Source organism: Thamnophis elegans, chromosome Z, assembly GCF_009769535.1.
Source record: "Thamnophis elegans isolate rThaEle1 chromosome Z, rThaEle1.pri, whole genome shotgun sequence".
Classification (NCBI taxonomy): Eukaryota; Metazoa; Chordata; class Lepidosauria; order Squamata; family Colubridae; genus Thamnophis; species Thamnophis elegans.
Window position 1 is genome coordinate 30,839,731 of NC_045558.1, and position 15,882 is coordinate 30,855,612.

Genomic DNA, 15,882 nt, shown 5'->3' on the forward strand with positions numbered 1-15,882 from the left:
GGAAATGTGCTGTAAGGTTTCATACTAACTGAATCACTTCAGAACTGAAGTTTTACTATCAAAAGAACTAAAGATAGACTAAAGGTTGATCTTGCAATGATATGAGATCAGATGAACCTAAGAACCCTCCTCTTAAAAAATAGTTAACAAGATATGTTTATGCCACAGTAAGAGGGATAAGATGATGAATCTCTATCATAATTCTACCAAAATTTACTGATGTATTAACTGAAGAGACTGAGAGAAGGAGAAGGAAGAAAGGCTGCGTGTTCTGTCTATTTAAACATGGGGTAGGTGGGAGGAAGACAATACAATCTACAGAATTGGATGGGAACTTTAAAGATTTTTACAATTTGTCACAAAATTGCAATCATTTTAATAAATAATAATTAGAATCAATTGTATCAATTATATTTCATAAATATGATTTAAAATGAAACCAAATGTTTCTTCAGAAGGGACCTACTCTATTTCTTTCTTTTAGATGCCATTGCCTTCTTTCATTAGATGAGACTAGACAAAGGGTAGGGAAGTTCTCACCATTTAGAAATTACCATTTTTAATTATTGGCAATACTGACACGGACACTGACACTATAGGGATCAAAAAATGGAAGGTTTGAACCACTCAATATGATAATATATCATAAAGCAATATACAACTGATTTATCATTGTTGATCCATTTTAAACTTCAGAAATACAAATGGATAAATTCTAAATCTTAATATGCTGGCACAAACAACCATCAAACAACTACATTATACAGTGTGATGTTAAAAGGGAATATGCAACCCTACTATAACACATAAAAATAATATTGCGATGTGGGACATGAAGAATATGTTTCCAACCTCTGCTTAGCTTCTGTTCCTAGGCGAATGTCTTAACCACATCCAAGGGTAAGAAATATCTTAAATGACAATAACTTTTACATATGCACTGAAGAAAAGAAAATTTGAAACATTCCACATATGACAATATGTATTATGTGGAATCATGTAAGATCAGGATGTTTTCTGAAAATGTATTACATAACTTTCCCAATTGGTATGCTCTACACCAGTGAGGTGAACCTTTCAGCACCCGAGTGCCCAAACTGGAAACTTGAATGCATACATGCATGCTGGAGTTGCCGGAAACCCGAAGACCAGCTTGCCAGCACACACATGCTTGTTTTTTGGCTGTTTGGGGGGGCGTTTTTGGCCCAAAAAACTGTCCAAAAGAGCCAAAACCTGGCCTGAAAATGCCCTCCAAAATGGCCTGAAAACAACCCAGAAAACACCCTGTTTTTGGGGGCACTTTCAGACAGTTTTCCCAGTGCTCTGGTGGCCGCGAAGACCAGCTGGCCGGCATGCATGTGTATGCCACAAACCAGAAGAGCAGCTGGCGACAGCACGTGTGCCCAGAGAGAGGGCTCTGTGTGCCACCTCTGGCACGCGTGCCAATGGTTTGCCATTACGGGCTCTATACTGTAAACCTATATCAATTGTATACTACATTAATTCATTCTTACCTTTTGGTATACTATCACCAGGATGTGGGTTCATCATAGGTTCCAGTCATGTGTTGTAAAGCAGTGCATATATATTCTGTTTTCTGTGTCACCTTCTCAGATGCAATTTCAAGAAGTCTTCCATATTGTAGTGGATACATGGAGTTGTTTGACTTCAGGATCCATGAATAAATGTTTGGTGGATTGGAATCTGCTGAGCAGTATCAGCTGAACAGCATCACCTTTATCCAGCGTGAACACCTTTCCTACTTTCTGGCCTTCGGCAGTATTATATGGTAATCCCATAGGGTCCATCTTGATAAACATCAAGTGACCAGAGAGAAAGAAAACAAATTCAACAGATGGGACATGCATATATTCTGCTTAATCCATTGCAAACATAGTCCACTAACTGCTGCTAAAATAACCTCAACCCATTCCAGCCTCTTGCAAAGAAAACCTCTGCCTGTCTTTTGTTGTCCATTACAAAACTGGAACTCCTTGGGTGAAGAAATGCACTCATACTCAATTCAGAACACTATTGAAATACAGAAAGAAAAAGGTGCATGCAGTATTCCTGGCATTAGCAATGAATATTTTGATACATCAAGCTTCTCAAGAGTGTTTTAGCATTTATTATTAAATACAGCCACTCATTTCATTTCAAGGAATTTGAGCAGCTTACCGTATAAACAAATGTATAAACACGAAACATTAAAATAACAAAAATTGAGTAAGGTAGGAACCACTATATCAAAGAGGTAAGGTGGAATCTTCTTAGTCAACTAACCACTTGGCAGGTACTACTAGCATTATGGCATCTTGCTTTGCTGTCAAGAAATCTTTTGCTTGATTAATGACAGTTTCAACCATTAAACCTAGACTATTATGGTTGTTTTGATATGATTTTGCTTGTGAATATTTGTGTCCACCTCTGGGTAAGGTCCTAAAAAGCATCATTCACTGGATCACGGAGAGTCTTGAGGGAAAGTTAGAGTTGGGCACTTGGGATAGGAAAAGCCATGATTGGCCTAAACATGGTTTTTCAGTTGTTTGGATTTCACTTTGACACAAACTTTGCTCTATGTGCTTTCTCCATCTATATTGAGATCACACAATTTCTAGAATTATCAGATGTCTGTCTAACAAAGTATTGAGGAGTACCGTAGTACAGATAGGGAAGGTGACTGGCATGTAGGGAAGAGGTCAAATGGGTAAGATATACAGATGGGTAAGTTTATAAATTAGAGTTTGGATTCACAAAACTACAAGCAAGTATAATTTAATATTTGTTGAGAACCATTGCCTAAAACAAGCAAGTATATGTATGAGTTTACATACATTCAGGAAACCAGAGAAAGATTGACTAAAGTTGTATTATTTCCATTGTGTGGTAACCAGAGTTTATTTTAACAAGGTTTGCTTAGGAAGCTATAGACTGAATCCACACTACACACACACTACACTTTTTAAAAAATCAAATGTACTAAAAATCCATTTAGATTTATACAATACACTAAGCCCAAATTCTAGTTAAAACTGCAAAATTTATTTTATACACTGTGCTAATATAAAACTAACAAACCATGTCATTGCTCAACAGAGAACAAGGGACATTGCCAGACCAGCAAATCAGGAAGCTACAAGACGTATAAATGGCTGGTACAAATATGGAGGAGTGCTATAAATCCTATTGAAATCATTAATTTGAGAATAGCATGCAGAAAATGATTTTGCCACAAGAACAGCTGAAGGGAAGAAGTGGAATAGGATTTGCTCTACCATGTTGTGTGCTGTTAAAAAAAAAACATTCTTCCCCCGTTTCTCCTTTTTGTCTTTTCCCAATTTTTTGCTAAGGAGCATCAGGTACAGTGCAGTCATGGCTAATTTAAAAGCACTTTTGCTGTGAATTAGCTTTGATTGATAAGTTTGTAACAGAAATACAGTAACAAAACATAATTATACTCTCTCCTGATTGCTACTGCTGACCTTTCCACTTCTTTTTCTTAGGATTATCTTTGGCCAATTTGTATCTAACATCTGTCATGACAAAGGATATTTATTCTCTTGTGAAATATTGTGACTTCATGGTTTCCATCACCTGCGTTTCACATTGTGATAAGGGGTGTAATTATGCATCAATAACACAAAGCATGATAAGATAGTATCTGTGGCTCACATAATGATGCCCATGTTCACAGGCAAGGATGTATTTGGAATGTGTTTATATTTCTGAGTATGAGACTTGAAATAATATGTTGTATTCCATTAAAGCATTCTAGTAGTATTTTGATATTAGTCACGTTATACTTATAATTTTGAGAAATTTATTCTTGAGTATGGGATTACTGCACTGTGAGTGGATTTAATGCACTTGAGAGAATTTATCGTTTTTTTTTTTGTCTTAAGGAATCCAAAGGCTCTTAAAACTCAAGTTCCATGGGCGGCTGCTCTGATTGGCACAAACTGGGATTTGTGCTGATAGTGATCCAGTTATGCAAACTGGGTGAGTTTAATCAAATGTAAATCCCCATAATGCTCCCGACAGTACTTGATCAGGGATACTAGTTTAAAATAAATTGTTATTAAATCCATTCACTTGCCACTACAGCAGGAGTGAAATCCAGCAGATTCTGACAGGTTCTGGAGAACTGGTAGCGGAAATTTTGAGTAGTTTGGAGAACCAGCAAGTACCACCGCTGGCTGTCCCTTGAATGGGAATGTGGGTTTGCAATATCCTTTCCCTGCCACGCCCACTAAGCCACGCCCACAGAATGAATTTCACCATTGCACTACATGTATTGCCAGGTCAAAATAATTAGGTTGGAGTTGTGACCAAAAAATTAGAGCCCTCTATCAGTTGTGGGTTCTGTTTAGAAACTGGATCCTTAATGTCTCCCTAAGGACGTCATTTTCTGGATCTGATCTTGGGCAATATAGAATCATAATCATTCTGTCTATAAAATTAGCCAATAACTTGCTCAAACATGTACTTAATCTTCCCCCCCCCCTTTTCTAAGTACCATGAAGAGCTTGTGGTGGTCAGTGGTGGGTTTCAATTTATTTTACTACCGGTTTGCATGTGTAGAAGTGTCCGGGTGGGTGGAGCCTCCTGCCACTGCCACTACCGGTTCACCCGATCCAGGGCGAACCGGCAAAAACCCACCTCAGGTGGTGCTGGTGATTAAATGCAACTGTATACAAAAAGTTTAGTGGAAGAAAAGATACAATTGAAAAGATAATCATTACTTGTTCTGCCCTGATGTATTTCAATATAAATTAGGTGTCTAGTAAACCTGTTTACAATTTTTATTTTTTATACAAATAAAAAATGGATTGTGGCAGGATTTTTACTAGTGACTTTCGTCTTCCGGAATCATCCATTATTTTTTATGCTGTGGCAACAGAAATACTACACGATGATAAGCCTTGTATCTCTGTGAATGTCCCTAAGAAGGTGTAAGTCACTAGAGGGTTAATGGTATGGGAATAGTCCTCCTGGGAAATTCTTTCCAAAATAATTTTTAGATGTTTCTAAATTAAAATCTATTTCTAATTAAAGGTCTCTAGTAAGCCACTACCTCTTTTTTGATATCATTCTGAGCAAGCAGACCTTTTGCCTCAGTAAAACCTATTTACTAATGACTTGTAAAACAATAAATCATCACTTCTTAGCAACTATTTACTTCTCAGTGGGAACATAAGCAATTGTATCTGTCACGAGGAAACTGTAATCCATCTTGTTTTTGAACAGATGGTATTTACCGTGAGTGACCTTTATTATTACCCTAATTCCCCAGGCAGCAATGGCATATGGTCTTTGTAACTTGTAGAGCCATTACTTGATTGTTATTGAGAAAATTGGCAGCAATAGACAGAATTTTAAATACCACTTACAAGCGTACTTTAAATTATGTAACTTGAAAGCAACATTTGAGGAAGTTGTGGATATATGGGCTTCTCTATTATTGGGGGGTGGGGCTTACAAGTTCTTGAAGTTTCATGCAAACCCTCTTTTGTAAAAAGAAACAAAATTTTGTTAATATTTGTTTAAATATTAACAAGGAATCAATCCACAGAGTATCCCATACCATAAAATTATTTGCTTAAGTTTCTCTTAGGGAATCCAGCCATATTATACCAAACACTATTATTATTACTGTTAGATATTGTTTTATCTTTTAATGTTTACTAGTGTTAATGTTTGTCAATCAAATATTAGTCACCTCTAGACAGAGTGGGGGGATACAAATCAAACAAACATATATACCACTGCAATATTATATGCAAATTAGCATTGATGGCTTAATTAATCATATTTGAAAGAAAACCCTAGCTTACGAGTTTACTCTTGTTCATTTTAAGGCAAATGATAATCTTAACTAACATTTAATAAGCCCGGCCAGTCCATAAGTCTATTCAATGAATCATGGTTTAGGTAAACAATGGGTAAACATGATATATAAAATCAGCTAACATGAATTAAATTATGTATAATGTAACTTAGATTTATAATATTAGTTCTCAGCTGTAATGAGAAATACCTTCTATTTGTGTTATGATTAATGTTTATAGCAGTAGTGTAGTATTCTAGCAATCTCACTAGATGGGACAACTCAGTCAGTTTTTCAGGGAATTTCATTCATTCATTCATTCTCTGCCTTTGTTATATTTACAAACAATTCAAGGTGCTGACCACATCCAACACAACTTCCTCCTATTTTTGTATTGCTCTATAGCAACAACCTTTTGAAGTGAGTTAGTGAGACTGGCTGGCATAAGATCCCCCACCTGGCTTATATGGCTAAAGTGGGACGATCTCATGGTCTCCCACTTCTAGCCTGCTGCCTTAACCACTAGAACAAACTGGGCTCTCTTAATTTGCTATTGTTTTAAACTCTGTGTGTTGGGGTGGGGGTGGGAGTTGGAGGAGAATGAGCTGACTGAGCCTTCCCAGTCTGGTAAGAACACTAAGCATTCTGCAAGCTATATGGTACTTTTTTTTGCTCAAAACATCTAGGTTTTTTATTCATTATTTCCTTCATGAATTCACAGTAAAATGACAGATTTACAGTTATCTTAGAATAAGAGTGAATTCAGTGAAAATCTATTGTTCAGACTTGAACAGTGGAGTTCACAGAGCCCTCTCGGAGCTAGTTGGTTGCCTGCAGACATTTCATTACCCAACTAGGTAACGTCATCAGTTCAAGTGATTCAGGATTTCTCCTTGGTAGTTCTGAATTATTCAAGACAATTGCTCAAAAACATCTACTTTTGAGCCTTATGAGAAATTCCCTACAATGCTTCTAATATTACTCACTCTGAAACCACTTAGGACATTGAAATGGCAGCTTTTAGCTGGCTGCCATTGTTATTACTAGAGTGTGAAGTTCTGTCACCAGCAAAAAAAGGGGTTGGCCACATTTTTATCAATTGTAAGGGCATTACAATTGATAAGGCTGCTATTGCTTTCCTCAAGCAGATTCTCACATAGTTCTGAATAGGTTGGATCAACAGATGGAAATCCCTAGAGATTAATTCCAACACTTTTGGAAAGGACCAGTTTGTAGTCATGGTTATAAGGCTGAAAGGCATAAAATGATCACTGATGAATGACAGTTTGAAACGTATAATTTAATGCAATGACCCTGACATGATTCCACTTGACATAACTTGTCTGATAACTAGATAAGTGGCTGAAAAAAGAAGGAAAGCAGGAAAAAAAGGTCACAAAAGTCATTTCAAGTTGCAGGCAATCTCATGGTGAATTAGTGATAAGAATTTTAATCAATGAACAATATGTAGCTTATCTGGAAATTAATGAGCAGTAGGTCCAATCAGGTTTTTTAAAAACTTCTTAATTTCCTCTACATCTTCTCTATTTGACTACATTCAATTTACTTTTTATCATGTTGCTTTAATGGAATATGCTTCCAACATCTTTAGAGTCAACAAAAATGTTGGAAGCATTTGTTTGAGTCTTTCTTTCAAAAGAGGATCGTGTGAACCGGTTGGCTTACAGCTTTGTAAAGGCATTTTTCTAAGCCTTTTTCCCTACTGGTCAAATCCCGTCTGCCTCCAACATACTGCATGGAGCTAATGCATTGAACCAACCTGGGTTATTTTTATTATACATTTCTTAATGCTTGCTGCCTTATTTTGTGCTACTGTTTTATGTTGCATTTTTTATTGCAATTTATACAAATATTTTTCTAGAATAAACCATCTTGAAATGATCTGAATAAGATGACATAAAGTTTCAAAATAATAATAGGACAATGAACAGTTGCCATAATGGCATCATTTTCAATTGTATATTGTTTCACAGATATCAGCTTAAGCAAACATACCCAGTGTCCTACATTGATTCTGCACATACATTAAAATGTTAGTGATATGGACTTTAGGATTTAATGTTTTTGCTTGCCTAGCCTAGACCCCACTATGGATTTGGATTTTTTTCTCTAACATCCCACCATGAAGCAAAACAGAAAACCCTTCTGAAAAATTATATGTAACAACAGTGAGTGGCCTATGAGTGGGCCTTAACACAGGAAGCCAAAATACAGGTTAGAAATGCCTATTTTCCCTCTTTCTTTTCCCAGCCTTCAAGGATGGCTTTTTCCTGTCATCAGGAATAGTCAAAGAAGTGTGAAATTTGGATAAGAGACATTTTATAACTTTTTCAGCTCATCATCAGATACTTAATTTGAAAAAAAAAATCTTATAGTAATCTTCAATATAATTTATAACATTTATTGTAATTTTTTTCTGGAAAGGCTTTAGGAGTCTGACAGCTTTGTAGAATAAGATTTCCAAGAACAGATTTTGGATTTACCTGTCCATTTCAGGAGTGCTCTGCCATGGATACTGGGGACAGAGACTATGGTTTGATTCCATATACAATCATGGAATTCAAAGTAGAATTCAGAGTGTTCAAAGTGGTCCATCTTCCAAGCATTGGCCAATTTTAAACATTGGATATGTAGAGGTTTAACTAGGTTAGCTTTGGGATTCTGACCTCTCAATACACGGTACCAACATAAATAAAATTAAAAAGCTGTAAAGTCCCCCCCCCCACTCCTGAAAAAAAACTTGCATAACATAGGTAGGTAGGTAGATAGATATGACACATTTCATCTACTTACAAAATATTGTTGGCATGAACACATCACTCTTCATGGCACTGATAGGGTTGGTTACTAAGCAGCTGTAGTTCCCAATAGCTTCTTTGAAAACAGGGGAAATGGAAAGTGTATCTTTGTTATAGTCATGGAGCCATTGCTGCTATCATCAATTGGATTTTCATTTTTCATCCACTGGTAAACCACCCTGGTGCCTTTTTCCACCATACATTTCAAAGTGATGTTTCCTTTTTTTTCTACAACTCCAAGTGAGGGTTCCATGTATATGACAGGCTTGGTGAGAGGCACTGCAGTGGAAACGATACTGGAAGTTATGATCAAGTCATTTCTATTATTTACATGCAGCAATCTACAGTAGATAATTTTGGATGTCTACATTTTTGCTAGTAGAAGAGGGTGAGGACTGTCACTGGCTCATTTGGGACCTCTACAAGAGGTGGGCCTTCAACCCAAAAACTTTCTTAAAAGAACAAATTGTCTGTTTAATCCCAAATTGGGATCCTCCATAAAGAGGATCAGCACTGTTAAGTATTCAATCAATTTGGGATGCTTCATAGGACTCAATTCACATATATGCTATCTAGAGCTTCCATGTTGAACATTTCCTTTACCTAATGTATATTATGTTGAGAATTCTGGAAATTTTAGTTTCAACATAGCAGGTGGTGTCAGTTTGGAGAGGATTGCTCTAGAGTAAAAAATTCTTTGCCAATTCTTCATCTTTTTGTATAAGTAAACTTTTAGAACATATTTATGAATAATTGCCACTGGATTTTAATTTGCTCATTCATTAGAATGTAAATATTTTGAAACAGGATGGTAAACAGCATGGTAAACAGTGCTTTACCATCCTCTCTAAGCAGTTTACAGAGCCAGCATATTGCCCCCAACAATCTGGTTCCCCACACTGGAAATATCCTGATGTGTGCAATGGACAACAGTATGTCATAAACTATGAATGTCACCTTATGTAATATATTTTCATTTTTAAGAATTTGCAGAATATATGCCAAGTATGTGTCTTTCCTGCAATAACACTGGATTTTGATTATCACCCCATTAGATTTTTCTCTATTGCCAGGAAGTTCTCTAAGCAATATTACTTCACTACACTGAATGTTCAGCAGGACAGATTGTGGCTTTGGGGAAAGCCCAGAAAATGTCATAGATAAACAAGGAATGGGGAACCTATGACCTTTACATGTTGAACTCCAATTCCCAATAGTCACAGCCCATATGGTAAATATTGATAGACAGAAACATACCCCAGCATTTCAAATTACTTACCATCAACAGTAACCTGAATCTTTTCACTTGCTGATTTTGTCTCATTGCCATCGATATTGATTTTTACAATATAATTTCCTTCATCACTTCTGTGTAAAGAGTTTATCAGTAAAGATGCATTGGAGGTAAAAGTGTAAATTTGGTGCCTATATTGTATGTCTGGAACAACGGATTGATTGACTGAACTAAGCAGATATTTAGGGTCTGTTGGTGGTTTTTCAAACAGCCATATTATCTGGATGTCAGAAATGGCAACGTTGAAATTATAAACAACCTCAAGTCTGAGTGGCTGTCCTTCATGCCATTGACTCTATGTGAGGGAATTGTCATTTTTAATGCAGAAGAATTACCGCAGCAAAAAGATTATATATATATATTACAAATCAAAATACACACAGTGCTTGCTTCAGTTCTATTGTAATATATCTTAATGGGTTTCAAAACTAACCATCACTTGTGTAAGTTCATACTATGACTATTTTACATTTTTGGTCCTCATCTATACCACTATATTTCTTTATACAATTACATTTTTATTCATATTGGGTTGGATATAAACATTACACACATCTCTCTGAACAGAATGGATGAAATAATAATAATTAACTTTCAGGTTAACCATCAACAGCGAAGGAACAAACAGCCAAGAAATATTGCAGATGGGAATTCAAAAGAGCAGCTGTGAAGACCTTGGAAAAGGTATTCAAATGCCAAGATGTGTCTATACCTACAAAAACCAGAGTCATGCAAACCATGAAAGACTCTCTATTTTTTGTGACATGACATAGAAGTGAAATAAGCGGCAAGGAATATTATTAACATACCGTATATACTCAAGTATAAGCCGAGTTTTTCAGCCCACTTTTTGGGCTGAAAAAAGCCGCCTCGGCTTATACTCGAGTCAGTGAAAAATTTGCCCGAAATGGAGGAGAAAAAGGGGCGGGGCCATGCCGCTGGGTGACACTCGTGAATGGCCCAGCGCCCCTGTGAGTTTCCCCTCCCTCTGTGTCAGTTTGCCGCGCAGCGCGCACCACACCATCCCCCCTCCTCACGTTCTAATGTAATGCAGGGCTGTCTTACGATTTCCCTTCCTCCCCCTCCTGCCACTCTGCAACGATGTCCCACCTCCTCCTTGTTATGGCAAGCAGCCACATAACGATGTCCCAGAGCTAGTTTACTGTTTTCTTGAAATAATATTCAAAAACATTATTGGTATCTATTTTTATTTTTGAAATTTACCGGTAGCTGCTGCATTTCCCACCCTAGGCTTATACTCGAGTCAATAACTTTTCCAGTTTTTTGTGGTAAAATTAGGTGCCTCGGCTTACATTCGGGCCGGCCTATACTCGAGTATATACGGTATTTGAAATTAGTGTTTGGAAGACTCTTGAAAACTGTGGATAGCCAAGAAACTAAATTGATGGATCATTACGTAAATCAACCCAAAGTTTTCATTTGATGTACAAAAGGCCAGGCTAAAATTGTTCTTCTTTGGATACATTATGCGAAGACCTAGGTTTTTAAAAACCTGTGCTGGTTACAACCATAGAATACATTCATTTTTCCTCTAATATTTTCTTGTTAGTATTGGTTGACTAATCCAGAGTAAACAAATTTGCTTCCTGATTGATTTGAATGGCTAGGGAGAGCACATGGGGTTATAACATGGATTCAGAAGAGTGTGCAAGAGGTAATATGGTGGTTGAGGAGAGTGCACAGAGGTACACAAGGTGATGTTTGGGGATGCATGGTGTTGAAGCATGTGTGCAGAGCAATAGGTGCTATGTGGAACCAAGAAGGGTATATAGAATATGTGGGTGGGTGACATGGCTCAGTTTCAGAGGGGCTGGGGCGGTAGTGACCTTCCCTGCCAGCTTTCTAATTGCCAACACTCCCTGTAAGCTTGCCACAAGCAAAATGCCAGCAACCATGATCAAGTTTATACTTTATGCCGACTGCCTCATTTACTTGTGGGAAACTGGCAGGGAGTATTGGAAATGACAATCATGTGACCATGGTTAACTATGGTGGTGTTGTAGTATGGTAGCAGTGAAGCAACCATAAATTTGCCAAATCCAAATCCCACATGGGTCAGGAATCACAAATTTTGGACATATTTTTTTAAGTTAGCCCATTTGAGGTACATTGAGTCAAAAAATCTTGCCCTATGACGCACCATTCTATTCAACTGAAAGCTATAATTAGTCACAAGAGTTTTAGTCATTCATTCATGTATGATGTATGTGTGTGTATAGGTGGGTATGTATATGTATATGAAATATATAAATAAATATCAGTGGAAACTTAATAGCAATAGAACTTAGACTTATATACTGATTTACAAAGCTTTACAGCTCTCTCTAAGCTAGAAGTGGAATATTGCAATGTGCTCTACATGGGGCTGCCCTTGAAGAGCATCCGGCGACTTCAGCTAGTCCAGAATGCGGCCGCGCGAGTGATTGTGGGCGCACCGCGGTTCGCCCACATAAGACCCATCCTCCGCGAGCTGCGCTGGCTACCTGTTGATCTCCGGGTGCGCTTCAAGGTGCTTCTTACCATCCATAAAGCCCTTCATGGTAGTGGATCTGTGTACTTGAGAGACCGCCTCCTGCCAATTACCTCCCTTCGACCTATTAGATCGCACAGATTGGGCCTCCTCCGAGTTCCATCTGCCAGTCAGTGCCGACTGGCGACTACGCGGAGGAGAGCCTTCTCAGTAGCAGCTCCGACCCTTTGGAACGATCTCCCCATGGAGATTCGTACCCTCACCACGGTCCAGACCTTCCGCACAGCCCTTAAGATCTGGCTATCCCGTCAGGCCTGGGGATAAAGATTTTAATCCGCCCCACCCGAATGTTGAATGAATGTTGTGTTTTATTATTTTATTTCTATTTTTACTCACGTATTGTCTTATGTTTTGTCTTGCACTCCCCCTCCTATGAATTGAAAGCCGCCCTGAGTCCCCGCAGGGAAAAGGGCGGCCTATAAATAATAAATAAAATCTAAAATCTAAAAAAATCTACTGGTTCGGTCCAGTTCGGCTGAACCAATAGTAATTTGGCTGCCTGTGTCGCTGGAACTGGCAGCGACCCATACCTACCATGTCCACGAGCTGGTTCTCCTATGGCACCACCATCTTGATTTTCGGTTCTGCACATGTGCAGAACAATTTTCATTGCAGAAATGTAATTTCCCTTTTTTAACATTTTGCACATGTGCAGACCTTTTAAAGTGCGAGTTTAGTGTGTGCAAAGCAAGTGCATGTGCACAATTTTTTTGCGCGCTGAATGGGCAGTAATGCCAGCAGCAACCCACCCCTGCTCTAAGTGGTTTACAGAATCAGCATATTGTTCCCAAAAGTTTGGGTCCTCATTTTATTCAGCTCGGAAGGATGGAAGGCTGAGTCAACTTTGAGCCTGTGAGATTTGAACTGCCAAATTGCAGGCAGCCAGAAGTAAGCAGAAGTAGCCTGTAGTACTACACTCTAACTACTGCGTCACCACGGCTCACTAAAATGCATTATCCTTTTCCTGCCAACATTTAATTATGCGAAGGGGGGGGAGTACCTAGGCTCTTCCTTATAATGATAATCCCATATCTTTTGAGCCAATCTAAGTAAAGGCAAGGAAAACCTCTTTTGTGCTGTTATAATACTCTTGAATGCATACTATAAACATTTAAACTTCTGTCATAGGATATATCACTAAAATCAAGCATTGTCCTGTACTCTGAATATTAGTCAGTAAAGGAGTGAATTAGATGTCAGATGTCTCATTTCTAAAGAAAGAAATAGGTCTTGCAATGTTTGTCAGAACATAGCGATTTCAAACAACATAATTATTTATATTTAGCAAAATCGCCTCTAAGAAAGTTATACATTGTAAGAAAGCCAGAGAAATAAAGCTTCAGCACAGAGGAAAGTTTGGCTTTAGAATGTGAATTGATAGTTCTGTTAAATATAATGCAACCCCATCCCAATCCTACAAGACTGTTGTGTGAATGCAACCATTATACATTTTTTGACTGACAACTACAACTGAGCCCAAAATTTCTATTGCTAAGTGAGACATTTGTTAAGTGAGTTTCCCCCCCTTTTACAACATTTTTTGCCAGAGACGTTAAGTGTATCATCGAAGTTGTGAAGTTGGTAACTTCACAACTTCAATGTTCTTAAGTGAATCTGGCTTCCCTATTAATTTTGCTTCTCAGACGATCACAAAAGGTAATCATATGACTCTGGGGCACTGAAACTGTCAGAAATATAAACAACTTGCCAAGCATCTGAATTTTGATCACTTGACTGTGGAGATACTGCAAAAGCTGTAACTGTGAAAAATGATCATAAGTCACTTTATTCAGTGCCACTGTAACTGTCACTAAATGAACTGTTGTAAGTCAAGGAGTACCTGTAGTTCAATAAACTACTAAAGTACAATAGTGCCAGAGGTGGGTTCCTATCAGTTCGCACCTATTCGGTAGAACCGGTTCGTCAAATCTACTGAACCGGTTAGAAGAGATTCCACCAGTGGACCCGGAAAGCAGGCCACACCTACAGAAGAGGTTCCAAAAATTTTTGAAACCCACCACTGAATAGTGTACACTCCTTAGGTCTACCTCTGAAAATCAAATAGAAGTTACAGCACAATTAGACCAGAATGCAGTGGCTCAGATGTTGGCAGAAGTTATCAAAAGTTCATCACATCTATGAATAGGCTTTGTTTCCTACCAGTTTCTATTTGCAATTCAACTCAGAATCAGAATAGAGCTGGAAAGGACCTTGGAAGTCTTCTAGTTCAGCTCCTTGCTCAAAGCAGGAGATCTTATACCATTTCAGACAAGTAACTGTCCAGTCTCTTTTAACTTTTAACCTTAACCGTTACATGACTTGGCTTCAAGGTATCTCTGGAGACTTCTCTATTCAAATTCAAAATTTCCAATGCAGAACTCATGAAAGAATCTAGCAGCAGTTCCCAACTTCCATGAAATAAGGAGAATGGAGGACTACATAGGTTGGTTTTCCATTACAGGACAAGTATTATGATGTGTGATAATTTGATCAGCACTTACTATGGTTCAGAAAAATTACTTATGACAAGGCGGCATTTGATTCTTAATATGTGGCCATCTTGTTACTTGATTCTGTGATTGTTTAAAGATTCCTACTTAATACTTTTGTGATTTTTATGATTTATTTTTATTGGGATAATTCAAACATATCAGTGATTTTTTGTTTATGGCAAATAAAAATGAAATAAAATATAATTAAATAAACCATGGCCTAGTATGACTTATGAACCCTGCCACTACAGATGCCCTTGACTTAGAACCATTTGTTTAGTGGCTGTTCAAATCTAGAGACACTAAAAAAGTGATTTACATTCAGTCCTCACACTTATGACCATCACATTTATTTAGTGACGCAATAGAATTTGCGTGTTTGTATTCACAATGATTGCAGGGCTCCTGGATCATGTGATCATTGGAACCTCCTCAGCCAACTTCGGATAAGCAAAGTCAATGGGGGAAGCTGGATTCACTTAACAACTGTGTGGTTCACTTAATAACTGCACTGATTTACTTAACAACGGTGGCAAAAATGTCATTAAATTTGGGCACAATTCATGTAACAGCCCCCTTACTTAGAAATTCTGGCCCCAATTGAAGTCATAAGTTGATGACTACTTGTATTTTTCAGCTTTAGGAGCTCCATTTCACATTCAGATTTTAGCTGAATTAAATAGACCCACCAAAAATGATGCATTAAGATTTTGTCTTAAATGAAGGTGATGCTTTTTATCTGTCCCAAGTACAAGTAGTTTCTATGCACAACCACAACTGAGCCCCATATTTTTGCTGCCACGTGAGGAAGTTGCTAAATTGATTGCACCTCATTTTACCACTTTTGCTACAGCTGTAAAGCAAATTATTGCAGTTGTTAAGCAAATCATATGGTCATT